At 40.9% G+C, this 15,738-nt stretch overlaps 1 protein-coding gene across 1 annotated transcript in view; it reads right to left on the minus strand.

Moving 5' to 3' along the window:
* The window catches only part of CTNNA3 (catenin alpha 3), a 417,013-nt gene that overhangs the window by 102,910 nt on the left and 298,365 nt on the right, over positions 1–15,738 (minus strand). The gene's annotated exons all lie outside the window — the stretch shown is intronic.

A 15,738-nucleotide genomic window follows, 5' to 3' on the forward strand; every position in this document is an offset into this window, starting at 1 on the left:
AATATCAGCAGGGAGGACAAAGGAAAAAATATTGATACTACACACTGGTCCTTATCCAGAGCGTAACAAGCATGAGTAAGGATTCAAATCAAGCTAGAAGACAATAATGTCAAGAACTGCAGAGAGAACAGTTATGTGGTACATTAATATTTACATTTATACAACCAATATTGAAGGACATACTTCTTTTTTTTCAAGCAAAGTAATGCAAATATAAAATTGAACTTACGGTACAAAGGTAGTATCATAAAATATGTCTTTAAATGATAATATATTTACTGCTTTAAAGCTTAAATACCTCCTAAAAACTTCCCCATTCGTGCTGGTTTTGAATTTCCTTTCCTACACAGATCTGCAATCTGCTTTGTCTCACAAGAGAGTGTATGACAAGAACATCAGAAGTGCATTTTGTGAAGGCAATAGCTCTGCTCCGTCTTCAGAAGCATCAGTGAAACTTCCCTTGCACTAAGCCATGAATTAATTCAGAGCTTACAGGTTTCTTGTCAATTCACATGACTACCATTTTGTACATGAGTATTAAATTATGTTTTATGTTATCCAATAAATTAGACAATCACAGTAACTTGGACAGATAAAACACACCATTAGGTAATCCAAAACTACTAACTGGGTCTGGCATGACTACCTTGGGATTCTGCCTATGCAAAAACTTATACATTCCAGTTCAGTTTATGAAATGGCTGCATCACAGAATGTCTCTGCAAACACAGAATGTCCTTATCCTTTTCAGATGCATGGCACCACCTCCACAGAGCACAGAAAAAGAGGAGTTTAGCAACGGTGCCTTTGTCAGCAGTGTGCTCAGCATGTGCCGATTTGGTAGCTGCACCCACAGACTGACAGCTCCATGCAAAGAGGGCACGCGGAGCACTGGCAGCTACCTCAGCTCCTCCAGTGTCAAACACAACACGTCCAGCTGCAAACAAGGGGCCAAATGAGCAGGTGCACAGAGATGTTCCAGGCTCCAACTTTACAGGTTATATCTCACCTTTCCTTTTCCAGGCATCTCTTCCTGTGTGCTTCCACAGGGGGAGGCTTCCAAACAAACCAGTCTGTCTATGTGCACAACGATGGAGAGAGAGGTCTGACACACAGAATGCAGGAGAAATGACTCAAAAAGCCACAGTTACATCCAAAATTAAGCAGTACGGGCCCCCTTGTATTAGTTTTAATACTGTCCATGTGTTATTACAGACAAGGACAGAATGGATAGCACAACCACCACTTTAAGGGCCTTGCTGTGAAGAATACACTGCTTTTTACTGTCCAGCAAAGACAGCAATTAAAGGGCTTAATCCTGTGTAAATACAAAGGCAGGGCTCTTCCAGGACCTGCCAAGAAAAGCCTCCATAATGGAAGATCACATTTACCTCGGTATTTAATACTACATGAATCTCAGGGTCATTAAAAAAATAAAATTGCCCATGGTCTTACAGACATATTGTATGAATGGAACACATGGTGCAAAGTTCCCAGCTTCCCAACCTTTCCAAGGGATGGCACAAAGAACACTTTTATGAAACAGCAAACTTGAGAGTGGATGCTCAACAGAAATGGAACTAGACCTGTATGTATGGCAAGACTCCTTTTAAGCCATGTTAGAATTGAATATAAATTAGACTGTGATATATGCTCTCAGATACTGTGTTTAAAGACAACAAAGAGGGATACAGATTTTATTAATTTTGTCATGTCCATCCACCTCATACTAGAAAAGCAGTGCAAGGTTCTCTGGCTCCGTCCATCCACGGCCACACGTCAGGGAGCCAGGGAGCCTGCCCAGTGCCATCCATGTGTGTGTCACCCCCTGCCAAGGCCTTGGCAGCCCAGCACCGTGGGCAACTGCACGCACAGAAAGCACAGTGAGCCTCTCCCCAGCACGGGCACTGCCCAGCAGCACGTGCTGGATAAGCACAGCCTCACACCGTGTTCTGAAGCTCCTTCCAGATGAGCTACTTCACAATCAATAACACTTTGCTTAACTTCATTTTCCCAAGGCTCAAGTAAGATGATACATTTGCCTTAGGAGATCTAATAGAGAAAGAACACCACTGATCAGAGTCCAGCTAAGGCTGTTTCAGCCTCTATCTTTCTTACTTCCTCCTCCTATAACAAATGCATTAGGTCAACTTTTGATTTTCAGCCAAAGCAGAAAAGGAAGATTAGGATGATGGACCATCTCTTTGTCATGAGTCAATGTCTAGCAGAAGAGTTAATTGTAACAGTGGATTGATAGATGTTTAAGGAAATTGTCAGATTGCCATGGTTGCCAGAGCAATTATCATGAGCAAGCGCACTGCACCTTCTGATTTCCCGCTGGGATTTTGGTGTTAGTCAAAAATGGCCAAAAATCATATCTCAGCTGAGCTAACCAATGGCTAATAAAGCTGTCTGACAAAGCCATGACTCAGGTTGTCTCTGGGACAAAATCAATAGCTCTTCCTCTGCATGTCGTCCAAGAAAAAGACAGGTGATGCCCTTCCTCTCCACTTGGCACTGATAAGGCCTCAGTTGAAGCATTTGAATTAAAGTTTCTCTGCTCAGCTAAAAAGAAAAATTAAATTGTTAACTAAATGGAGACATTATGAAAAAAGAAAAGAAAAATAATTACTAGAAATTTTAAAAATTTAGTACGTAAAGAAGAATCATAAAACTCAATTTGGTCTCCTGAAGACAAGACAGAAAATACAACATTCCTTTTCTGCAAGACCTAAACCATAAAATTAGAAATCTATGCAGAGATAGTCTAGCCAAAAAATGATTTCTATCTTTTCCCATCTGTTGGCATGATAAAATGGGAAGCACAGAAACTTTGTACAAAAAATCAGCTTCCTTTCAGAAACTTGTATTTCCCAGGCATGGTACCTTAGAGTGCTCATCAGAAAAGGATTCCAAGTTTTCCAATAAAGGCACTATCCAGTACAATAAAATACACACTCCCACAGACTCATAATGATTTGATGAACTCCAGAAAGATATCTGACATCAAAAAAATGGTAAGAACATCCATACTTAGATTTAGCAAGTTTTAGTGCCAAAGTTAAGAGAACTTAAAGCCATTACATGGAAACTGCCAAGTCCCAGCATACAACTCCCTGTTACCACTTTTCTTGCATTCAGACAGAAAAAAAACCCAAAAACCCAAAAAAAAAAAACCAAACCAAAAAACCAACAACAAAAAGCCCAAGTTAATCTAATTCCCACCTTTTTGCTACATACTGAAGTTCAGACAATGCTCAAGGCTAAGTTTCCATCAGCAATCTTATGAAATAGATTTTCTTGGCACTTGCAGCTCTTTTAATAAAATACCTATATTCTACAAGCAAGACACTGTCTTAGTCACTACTCAGAAATAAAATCACTGGTAATCACTTAATGTCCAAAGTTCCTGGCAATTTCAAGAGAAGAATTTTTAAATTAAGAGAAAAGTACAGAAAAATAATTACTTAGAACAAGGAAAACACATATCCTTTCTTCTCTAATTGTATTAGCTAAACATTCTTCATCTGCCAAATTTAAGAAACTGGATGATAATTTCTAATATTTTTTGTGGATACTCCATCTGACAACTCTGTCATTCTGTCTCAGACCAAGGGTGGTACTGACAGGCAGGGCTCCCAATTATCTGGGATTTAGCCAACTGTATTCACACTTCCAAAATGCTCCTGTTTTAGACACACAGAGACCTACCACAAGAAGGGTTGAAGTGTCTTTTCTCTGGCTTAAAAGACAAGAGCATCCAGAAAGCTACGGGCTAAAGCTTCACCTCAGTGCCTGTAAAAATTATGGCACAAGACCTCAAGGAAAACATTTCCAGGCACCAGAAGGACAAGAAGATTATTAGGGACAAACAGTACTGATCTGCTACTGGGGCCAATCGAGCATGACTGCTTCCAGTGATGAAGGACTGGCTCTGGCTGGGGCAGCGCTCTGGTTATCCCTGACTTGAAGGACACTTGTGCAGTGTCCCCAGCCTCCCCCCAGGGAAATGAGGGTGGCAGTAGCTGGCAGTGAACAGCCCTGCAGCTCCCTGAGGAGCAGGACAAAGCTGGACAGCTGCTCCTCAGGAAGGGGCATGAGGAGGTGGGAGCATTTCAGGCCAGACACAGAGCACACCCTGAGCAGCTCTGGAGGTGACAGGGACCGGGCAGCACGGCTGGCTCATTCCCCAGAGCAGGACAGACTGACACCCAGACCCACCCTGACAAGCTGGACAGATGCACCAACAGGCAAAGCAAAGGAAACTTGGGACTTGATATAAGGGAAAAGAATAGTTTGTCCATTATGAGCATGGGGAAACATTTGAACAAATCACCTGTGAAGACCAGAAAGCAACTGATGCAGACAAGTGGGCACAAATGCTGTTGTTTGTAGGTGCTAGAGAAAATGAATTTATTATTCCCTTTGTGGCAGACTTTTCCAGCACTATTTAACCATAACCTCCCTCTGCAAGGGGAACTGTCATGCCAAGATCAAGCACACACATGAGAAGGCTCCTGAGTTAACATGCATGCCTCATGTTAATGGGACAGATTTTCCTGAAGGAATATGTCTACAGAATTGGCCAGAGTGCTCCAGGAAACAGTAGGCTAACTTGGAAAAAAGGTAAAATCTTAGAGTATCCAGTACACCATGGGACATAAGACAGAAATATGGTGTCTGTCTCTAACAGTGAGCTGGAGGCTGCAAGCCCAAAGCCAGAAGACAGCAGAAGAAAAAGGATGGAAGATGACTGAGGAGAGAAAAGAGGGAATAGCATAAAGGTAGCCCCTAGGCAATGTTCTTCAGGATCTATCATTATCTGTGTAAGTCCCTCCAGATTATTTTTCAAGGAAAAGAGACACAATACTTGATGTTGTTAGAAACTTCAACCTGCAGTCTGAAACACTGGCTTCACTTCTGTTCCCAGAAAATACTAACTAAAGTGTGTATTTCTTCCAAATTTTACCTTAGGGCGAACAAAGCATTGACTGAGTTGGCGGCTTCTCCGTAAGGTTCATTTTCATTCACATATGCATGAATGACTCTAAAATGTCAGTGTCTAATCTCATGAATGCTAAAAAAAAGAGTACAAAAAAACTCACAGAAAAACCCCATCAACAAAACAACCCAACCTACACAGTAAAACCAAACCCACCCAAAATTCTGTGCCACATCACCACCAAAACAGAAGTACAAAAATGTCTCAAATAAGTATCTACTAATTACAGAGTTGGCAGCCAAAATTATCAGTTTAACTAGCTGATAAAGGTTTCAAATTACAGAAAATTTCTCTCTCTGCATGAGTGAGAATCTTACAGTAATATTAATCCTTTCCAGATTTGATGTCTTTCTCTCGTTTCTTTTAACATGACTACAATAAGATTTCACTTGAGATGCTAACTGCTTCTGCTTCATTCCTTGCCCTCCATTTCATGGGCACAAAATTCAGCCTCCAGACAGGTTTCTGGATTGTCAGCTTCCCCATTCAGCATCCAGGACCCTGGGGAAATGAAGGAAGCAGCAGCTTAGACTCTCAGCATGTTTCAGTGCCTCTCCTCTCCTAAAGCTTTACACAAGGCAAGCTCAGAGAGCTCTGCAAACAGGGAAGTTCCCTGCAGAAGCACGCAGGCCAACCTGGATCCAGGTAAGGATCTGGACAGAGCACAGGCAGACAAGAAGCAGACCAGAAGCACTGGGATAGGACACAGATAAAGGGAAGCCAGAAAAAGTGAAAATGCCAACATATCCAACTGGGCAGGGGTCACTTCTCCATGTCCTGACATCAGCTGTCCCCTGGGCACTTCCCCCCAGAGATTTGCAGGGCTGACATGAGCTCATGGAGCTTGGCCCCAGCCCCTTCACTTGGCCCAGTCCTCTCAAACACACCCTCCTTGTGTCAGCTGAAGAAATTACTGATTTCAGGACAACCCACCTCATCCTCCACATACACATGTAAAGGTCTGCAAGGACCTGGGCCTCAGAGGTGTCCATTTCTCTTCTCTGGCTACAATCACCTAAGAATCTTAGCTCAGTTTTTATTCTAAACTTACAGGAGATGGTTCACACTTCTCCTCAACAATGTACACAGGCAACACAGAATTTTTAATGTATTAATACTCTGTAACATGCTGCTGGCTCTGTAGGACCAGAAGGGAAAAACAAGGAATTGGAAGTGGACAGGAAAAGAGGAGACAATGGAGAGTAAATAAAATAGAGCATTCTTGTTTAATCCTTAGAAATCATTCTAACCACAAACTGCGTTTGCAATATGCCCTCCTGCTCCTTTTCAACTGCTACTAAATTCCAGAATGAACATAGCAAGTTTTACTCAGACTAGCCATGTCTCAGCTATGAACCTAGGCAATTGTAATGTTGATAACCCAGATAATCATGACCTTAGTAACTACTCTCTCCTAGAAGAGCATTCTCTTCACCAAAGTAGCTATAACCAAAACCAGTGAATTTCTTCCAAGAGAGTAATTTACCTTCTTAACAAATGCATCCACTTTAACTTCTTGAAGTACAATGAATAAACCCTTTCAACCTTAATTTGACCACATTAAGCCCTGATAATAATGAGCAAAAAGCCACTGGGCCAACATGAGGCAGCAAACCTTCTTCTAGGAAAACTAGACTAGGAAACCTTGTTCTGTCTCAACTACAGCACAGAGACTGACACTCCAACGTGCAGGTATTTACATTGGAATTCTCATGCTACTTGTGCCACCTGGTCTAGCTGATGCTTCCCCTGCCCAAGGCAGGGGTCTGTAATAGATGGGTTTCAAGGTCCCTTCCAGCCCAGACCACTCAACAATTCTACAATCTCCTAAATCTGCTCACAAATGTGGGGACTGACAAGCAGTCCCCATTTCCTCTTCCATAGCAAGGCCTACTTCAACTAACCTGCTTTATACATCCAGCTTTGCTAAATTGCTCCAAAAAGTAGCTAATACTGTATTTAGGAGTAAATATTTTATTTAAAGTGCTTCCAGACAGATTCAAGAAGCTCTGAAGTAATCAGCACACATCCTTCTCCTCTGACAATGCTTTTTAGGTATTTAAATTTTAGTGAATGCAGAATACTAGAAAAACATTGCCACATAACCTTAATTCTGCACTAACAGGTTAATTGTCTCTGGGTTTTCACTTTTCAGTGGGAGGCTGGTGAGTGAGCAGTAACAGTGAAAATGAAGCTGCTGAGGAGTGGGGTGGGAGAGATGAGGAATCACTGCAAGGATAATGGGATTCACCAGAATAAAGAACTCAGAGAGGTTGTTCTTGGTCTGAATACAATCCAGACCCAGCTGTGAGCAGCAGGAAGGGCTAGACCTGCATATCCCTTCCAACAATGGTTTTAGGATTCTGTGATAGAGAGGGAAGAACAGTAAGAACTGCCAGCCAAAGAGAGCAGGGGCACACCAGACTCCCCAAACGACTGGAACACGCCTCTTCCACATCAGCAAGGCCTTTTACAGACTGACATACAATTGTTCAGAACATTCACCACTGACTGGCAGCCTTTACTCAGACTTTGCTTTTGAGCTTGTTATCTTAGACGTAATAATTACTTTTCACTCTTCATTTTAGCTACTGGATAATGGAGAATTATTTGCCTTACAAAATTCTGTCACATTTTCCGTTAGTATGTGCCAGCCAGCTCAAAAAATGCACAGGATAACCATTTTCTTTATACTCAGTCTGGGCCTGTTCCCTTCATTTCCACCACGCAGCACAGCCAAAGCATTCATTATCCTCCTTAGAACATTCCCTCTCAAAAATACAGGAGACAGTTTCCCTTTCAGTCACTTTTATAAACCTCAGGTAAAAATTCTGGGAGGCTTCTTTTTGCAGGAGATGAACTAGAGAATGGGAGAGACTTTTCCTGGCAATTTGATCCTTTGTTTCTTCGTTGCCGTTAGTTTTGCAGCAGCCTGCTGGAACTGTCCACAGGAGAATTCTGAACTACAGGAGAGCATTCTCCTTCAGCATATAGGCAGAGGACTGTGTCCCACAAAAATGCTCCACAAGCCCTGGCTTGGTCTTTTGTGTCTCACCTGCCTGCCCAGTTTCAATGCAGAGTTACTTAAAAACCCAATTAACTAAAGCAGATAGAAACTACCAAAAAAAAGAAAAAAAAAAAAAGAAAAGTTGTATTCTCAGTGCTATGAAAGTTGAGATTCAATTTTCCATATCATTTGCTCTGCCAAAAGAGGAGAACAGAAATCTGCACTTTTATTGCCCTAGGTGAAATATGAGCTGGTCCTAAACAGGGCATAAATAAATTTGTCTTCTGCCCTTCTGTGACTGGAAAATGGAAAATTTATTTTGCTTTCTAAATTCTGCATTCAGAATCCAAATCTAGCTAAAATATTGCCTAACTTCATGAAAATATCTCTTAAAAACTCAGAAAGGCCTTGATAAATCAAAAATCTTTAGCTCTAAAATGGCAAAAGCAATGATCTCTGAGTAAAGGAATTACACTGAGACTTACCTCATTGGAAAGAAGTCGTCTTTGGAGCAGGGAAATAACTAGCCAGATTACAGGGAAATAGTTCATAGCACCTATTTTACAAATCAATGCATAGCTGATAACCTAGTTCATCATTTCACAGCACATGCTACAGAATGAAGAGCTGGCAATCTTCCCAGTTTGGACCAAACAGCCTAAGAAGAAATTTGCAATTACTAGAGAATATTCAATTTCTGTCTTTGCATCAGCTGGAAGGTTTGGACAATTTGTTACCTTCAAAAGATTTCATTTCCTCGGGTGGGGAGAGGAGAGAATTAACAGACTTGATAATGTATCATCTATTTCCTTCTGCAAGATCAGGGGTGTAAAACTGGAGAGCTTTGTGTTACCTGTTTCACAGCATGTGCAACAAAGCAGACTATTCTGTTAAATGGTGGCTATTTCATTGGTCTGTAAAATATTGTTAAAAGATACCAGCCATCTGCCACTCTTAGATAATTGCTCAGGTGAAAATTCTGACTTTATGATAATATTCTCTTGTTACAGCTTTGTACCTGCTATAGTAAGCAGGTGATCAACACCTATAAATATTTTTGGTACAACCAGGACACAGAGGAACAAGTGGTAACAGAGAGAAAACATTTCACTGACAAGAGACAATTGGAAACTCCCAAGTCTCCCTTACAAAAATGGTAACTTCTAAGCTGTAACAAACTTGTCTGTTTTCCTGGTGGATACTCCTCTGCACATTTTGTTGTTTGCTGTTGAAGAGTTACCTCTCACTTGCAGAGAAAAGCTGCCCCTTCATTAGATCCATTTTCCCACTGAAGTCTAAGCTGGTACCATTTTTGCTCTTCTTCATTAGATCCATTTTCCCACTAAGTCTAAGTCTAAGCTGGTACCATTTTTGCTCTTGGTGGAGGACAGGTGCTGCTGGTTTGTTTCCAGCTTGTTTGGGTTTCAGAGGACCTAAGTCTGGGAGGTGTGTTTGAAGTTTTATTACACAGCCATCCGCCAAATTTCTGGGACCAAACCTGGGCTATCTAACTTACAGGCAACAGAAGTCAGGGCATAAGTCACGCTTGGTGCACCCCACACGCTCAATGAGCACTCTCTTTGATTTCACACTTGTTTTTTTCTCCCCCAGGTCCCAGCTTTGCAGCAAACAAGCACATGTCCTATCCAGCTGCTGAAGGCTCCAAAGGTAGGCTGCCTTTGGGTTATGAAGAAAACCTCATTTGTATACTACTGCTTGATAACAGGTTCACAAGAGGACACTTAGCTTTTGCTCATCTTGTGCACATAAGCAAATCTGTTTTCTCATGTTTCATTTTGAAAGAACAGACAGATTGGACACGCTGCTTCCAGTAATAAAGCACACTCCAGTTTCAGAACTACAACACAACTGGAACCTGCTCTCCCAGATAAGGATCTTGTGTCTTACTCTTGAAACAGAGTCCCACATTGTGCACCACAGCAGCACTGTCACCTTGAACTCTTAACACCATTGACCAAAATCTTCCCTTACCATTTGGTTGTGCTTTTTTTCATACCAGTTCTTGGGAACACTTGTGTATGTTTCCAGTAGGCCTCACTACAAAAAGCAAGCAAATCAATTCCTGCAAAGCTGCACAAAACCATTAAAAGCTACTGCCACAGCTGCAGCTGGAAAGCCATTGGCAAGCAGCCTGCTGGGAAATAAACACACAAAAATTAATCCAAATCTGCATCAAACCCATGCATCTTAGATCATGCTTCAAAGGCTGCCAAAGCCCAACTCATCCAAATCCCATACAAAGTGAATTCCAAATGCATCAGCCTTCAAAACTTTTGAGGAAGATATCAGTAGTTTGCAAAGCTCATGATGAGAAATGAATCTTGCAGCTAACAAAGTCTCAGCTACAATTTACTGAAATTCAATAAGAACAGGAATTCAATATGAAATTTCAGCTTCTGAATGAAAACCTCAAGTCATCAAAATTCCAAGTCCAGTGTTGAACTGCATGACCCAGCTCCTTAGTCCTGCCCACTTGCTCAGTGACTTCATGCATCCCATTCACTCTTACCTCTCTACAGCTCTCCAAAAGTTCACCACTAAAATGTTCCCATAACCTCACTAACAAGTGCAGAAAATCTTGATTTAGTAAATACTAAATTCAAATTGCAGGTTTTCATGGGACAAGGCTTGCCAGAATGGTTCCCAAAATGAGCCTGTGACACATGGTCAGATCCAGTGGCAGGACATCACATACCTGACCAAGCAGTCCCTAAGAACACACCCACTGCCAAACAAGTGTAACACACTGTCATGTTTGCCCTTGAGCCTAGGCCAGGAGTGCTGCAAGAGCAATCTGCATTTAAATCAGTGTATCAGGACTGTAAGCTACTTCTGAGGCAAGGATATGGAATATGGATATTGAAGGGAGGCTGCAGATAATGCAAGATTTTCAATTAAAACAAAATGGTAACCATTAGATCAACAAATCTCCAAGAAGAAGACATTCCTCTGGAAAAAAAAAAACTGAAAATGACTCCAACTATCCATTGTGACATGGAGCATTTCAAGTTCTATTTATCTTAATAACAGAGTAAGGAAAATGGATGACTGTGGTGGTAACTTGTGAGGTGGTTGGGAGGAATCAGGGCAATCAGAAAGCTGTATGTAGTATTTCTGCTGGCAAACTGGTATTAACCACTGTATAAAAGAGAACAGAGAGACAGGAATGCTGCATAATTAAGAGTTCAAGTAGCCCCCTAGAGTAGGAAGCTGTGCATCACAAACTGGAGGCACCAGTGCAGAGTGAGATAAGCACTGCAGCTGGTAACTGTACACTGGATTTCTAAAAGGCTTTCAACTGCTATTCCCAGAGAGCTCTGAGATGGCACAGGATAAATGACAGATTTACTGGTGCTACTTCTTACAAAAGACAAAAGAAGGGGCAGAAACAAGCAGACAGTCTTCCCAACTCTGTAAGCCAGCATTTCCACAGGGATTGGCTCTGAAATAGTGTAATTCAGTGCTTTCAAAAGCAATATAAAAGGAGAGTACTGAAGTAATGAAGGAGGGAATTTTTCTTGTCTTTTCTCATTCCAGGCAGTCAAAGCTGACAACAAAGAACTGAAGATGGTATCACAGCACCAAGTGATCAGTGAATTAAGCAAACCAGTACAATGTCAATGAATTCAAATGTGTAGTGAAAAAAACCCCTATGCCTATACAAAATACTGACCTATAAATGTGTTACTACAATTGAGCCCAGAAATTTCTGAAGGTAATTAAGAAAACTCTAGAAGCATGCTAGCTCAACAGTAATTAAAGGCAAATAATGCTGTGATTTCCCAAAGAATACCTGATAGTAAAGATATATCTAAGATGCTGCAAATAGCTCTTGTCCTTACTTCCATTTAAAAATATCCATTTTAGTAAGCAGCACAACTAAACCTCCTACTTCTCCACAAGATACACCCCTACATTGTTGAAATGACAGCTATTATAATGTTATGGAAGAAAAGGAGTTTAAAAGAAAGAGCAGGGGAAAAGTAGAGGATATTCCCAGCAAAGGCAAAGCATTATGATGGCTTTGGCAGAATTTCCAGGTGGGTCATCAAGGGCTAAGAGCTGCACCAGCAAAAACAAACTTTGTATGCTCAGTGACACACAGATCCAGCTCTTAGTATTGATAAAAAAGAGAAAAATCCAAGGCCATTTTCTTACAAGCAAGGTGAGAACAGTGAAGAGTGAGCTTGACCATTTCAAGTTTAGCAAATTCCTATTTATCCTGAAGCACATTACAGTCAGGCTGAACAAACCTGATATAGAAGTTATTAAAACCCACAGTTTCATTTACCTTCCTATTGGAACTGTAATTAAGTGCATACATCTCTACTGAGATTCTTATGTTTATTCTCCTACAAAAAGCAAAGCATGGTATTTTGCTAGCGCAGGCACCAGAAGGCCAGCATGACAACACTGAATTTCATCTCAAGTCTCTGAATAGCATCTTGCTGGTTTGGGCTTTTTCCTCATGATCTCCACAGCTATGCTAAGGGCAAATCTGTAATTGGCAATTTTTGTGATGAATTCATCTGTAAACATGCTACATGGACTGGAAAAGTGGTAATAAACTGAACCAGAACTTTAAACCATTGATGGAAAACAAATTATATCAAGAGAGATAAGCAAGACAGAAATCTGAATCATTCCCTTACTCCTTGCCCAAGCATTTACAGTGCATTTTGCAGTTTGAGTGACTTCAACTGTCCAGATTGCCATCTTAGTGACTACAACTGCCCCAAGTGATGTGAAACAGAGCCTGGTCAAAATCCAAAACTTCATGCTATTAATACCTCCATGCTGAGACCTGGCCTTTCCATACACAGAAGTGCTACTCATCAAGTGGTGTTTTCTAACATAACAAAAGGTGCAGCAATGTCACAAGTTAAAAGGGTGATCTTGGCTCTACAAACAAGCCCTACTAGGATGCCCCTTAGATGTCTCAATCTGAGTCCAGACTAAGCATTTCAGTAGCCACAAAGATGAAAATTACTGCATTATTACATTATCTAACCTGATTAGGCCTGATTACACCCAACACTTTGTATCTGACCTGAGCAGAACTGTGTATTTTGACAAAAAACAAGTGACCAGTAAAGCACATAAAGCTGTGCCTGCAGAAGTGCAAACTGCAGTAACCTCAGCCCACCACCTCCCATAATGCAGGCTTGGTGTAGCTGTTCAGCATGATGAGCACTAACATGCATTCCTGAATCACTGAATAAAACCACAACACAATAAAGTGCATCAAAAGAAAAAAAAAAGGCAGAGATGTCATACACTGTTTGCAAGTGGCTACCCTAAATTAGCAGACAAAGCATTAAAGTTTTACAGTCTCACCCACACGTACTGGCATCTTGCAGAAGGCTTTTTCAGCTGGCTTTAATGAGAAAAGGAGGAAGGAAGGACACTAGAAGTTTTAGAACATAAACTTCAAAGGAAAGAAATGACAAGATTTTGGGGTGGGAGAGGAAGGAAATGAGACATTTTCAATGGAAATGGACACTACTAAAGAACCGAGCAAATTTAGGAATAAAACGAGGAGAAATTACTTGTAAAATGGTTTCTAAACTTCCAAATGCTTCAACACTGGATACAACCTTTCAGAACTTTGAACCTGAACTTCAGCAGTTGGCTTTAAACAAATTTCTAAGCATATCTTAAACTTCCAATGGAATACGAGAAGAATCAGTAGGGATGGACAGGCTTTTCCAGAGTAACTACCACTTTAGTTGGGACACAGTTTGCTGATGTGTGACCATCAGGGGAGTCATCACAGATCCTAAAAGAAGCAGAACCACTGGTCAGCAGACACAATGAACAGAGGAGAATATGTTAACCACCTCTGCAGCTCTGCACCCTCCTCTCTCAAACTGTCAGAAACTAAGTAAAATTAAGCTATTTTTAGCTTGAAGTTTGCTGGTTTTGTTGCTAACAAGAAAAAGGGGGGTTTTATACTAAAACCCCAGAGCTTTTTCCTCCCTTCAACTGGAACAAAAAGATATTAACACCCCCTTCATATCTTGGCCTGTTTCCATCCTGCCTGCCTGCCTCCTATGGCAACTATAAATTATTCTTTCAGATTACCAGAGGTTCTGGGGGAAAAAAAACCCAGCACTGGGTAGACTATGACAGAATCATGGATAAATGAGTATGATGCCATTAACAGGACAGGCAGCATCAAGAAAGTTATTTCTAAAGAATATCTTTATACAGAATGTGACACTGAATAATGAAGAACAGCTCAACAGCAGAGTAACTACCAGAGGGCAGAGATAAGGAAGGCTGTGTGATATTCAGAGAACATTATAAAACCTGGAAGAATACTTCCATGTAATTGCATTTAGGGATGTGAAAAGGCAGAGGAACTAAACAGACATGAGGAGCTTTTTTTTAAATGACTGATGCAAAGTAATTTCGAAGAAATAGAGGAAAGGTCTGCCTCTATTGCACAAAATTGGATAATGCTACAGATCTGCTACATATTTGACAGAACCTACCTACCAACAGGAAATACATCAGACAGGAAGACCAAGGGAAGAATTAATAACATTTTCTATCAGTCTAATCTCAGCAAGTGTTTTCTGTATTTATGAGAGAATGACTGCATCATCCAGAACGAGCAGTCACACTCCCAAAATGAGCTTCTCTGTCCACTGAGTACCAAAGAAAAACAAGGGAGCCTAAGCTTAGGAAATGTATTCAGCTGGAGATGGAGCAAGAAATGCTCATCAGACTTGGTAAAAAAAAATAAATCACCTATTTAACAACTACTTTAAAAAGTTATGATTCCTGACAAACACTGGCTTGATAGCAATGCAGAGACAATGATATGAAAAGCCCGCAACTGTCTAATTTAAGGTCTCTTAAGGATAAAGTGTGGTAAGACTGACAAGTGCTCAGTGCAATCAGTGGTACCCGAGCCCAGGAGAACACGAGTGAAGAACTGCACGAGCTCCACTCAGTGCTTTATGCCATCAATCACAAACAGACATTAACATAAAGCCTACAAAGAACACCAACAATACACACAGGAACACAGCTGAGACACAAAAGTCCATCTCATGTAGCTCTTCCAAAGAATGCAACAAAAACCAAAAGTAGCCCTTAAAGCCTGGAACAGGCTGGAGAAGAACATTACTGAACAGAGACTGACTTCTGTGCAATCCAGCCAAGAATTAGTGCAAACAAACCAAGAGGGTCTTTTCAAAAAGTGCTCAACTGGTTTAGCACTACACAGAAATAATGAAGCACTGCATCAGTGCTTCCTTCTCTAGTCGCCATTCTCCATCCTCCAAAAAAAAAAATCTTATGGAAATACACTTATGAATCTACTCTTAATTGGTGTGATTCAGATGAACGTCATTCTTCTCTCAGTGATGCAAGCAGGAGAAGGGATTTGTCAAGCAGACATTTTTTACATTTTATTGCAGTAGATTAATACTAGTTGTGTTGCATTGCTTAAGATGTGTTGTACAATAATAGCTAAGACCAAATTAAAACCAAGATATGGACCACATATAACTGAATAAGTCTCAAACTGAATTTCTGCAGGAAATTGGAAGTTTGCCCTGCTCTGCACAAGATGCTTTAGTAGAGAATGTTCAGAGCTCTCTTTTAATCCTTGTTAGGCTTTAATTCTGCTTCTCTATTCTGCTACTTCGTACATGCTACCCCACATGGTCACAAAGTCCCCCTGGCCCACTCTTTC

This window comes from Geospiza fortis, unplaced genomic scaffold (genome assembly GCF_000277835.1).
Source record: "Geospiza fortis unplaced genomic scaffold, GeoFor_1.0 scaffold614, whole genome shotgun sequence".
In the NCBI taxonomy this organism is placed as follows: domain Eukaryota; kingdom Metazoa; phylum Chordata; class Aves; order Passeriformes; family Thraupidae; genus Geospiza; species Geospiza fortis.